At 68.1% G+C, this 204-nt stretch overlaps 1 protein-coding gene across 1 annotated transcript in view; it reads right to left on the reverse strand.

Annotated features, from left to right (window-relative positions):
• ABCA2 (ATP binding cassette subfamily A member 2) overlaps nucleotides 1-204 on the reverse strand; it is a gene marked incomplete at its 3' end in the record, with an annotated part of 22,337 nt that overhangs the window by 9,950 nt on the left and 12,183 nt on the right.

Consider the following 204-nt stretch of genomic DNA (forward strand, 5'->3'; position numbering starts at 1 on the left):
CAACGCCGGCTGCGCCCGCTGGCTCCATGTCTCAGTGCGGGACTCCCTCACGCACACGCTACCAGTTTGGGGGAGCAAACTGGTGGAAGTGCCCGTTCCCAGCCCTCCCACCCAGGCTGTGACGCAGCGTCAGCAAATGCAGCCTCAGACCCCCTGCGGGGTACGGCCCCAGCAGGCAAAGCCCCCCAGCCCCCAGCACATCCC

The sequence above is a fragment of the Antrostomus carolinensis genome, unplaced genomic scaffold (genome assembly GCF_000700745.2).
Source record: "Antrostomus carolinensis isolate BGI_N321 unplaced genomic scaffold, ASM70074v2 scaffold27528, whole genome shotgun sequence".
NCBI classification, from domain to species: domain Eukaryota; kingdom Metazoa; phylum Chordata; class Aves; order Caprimulgiformes; family Caprimulgidae; genus Antrostomus; species Antrostomus carolinensis.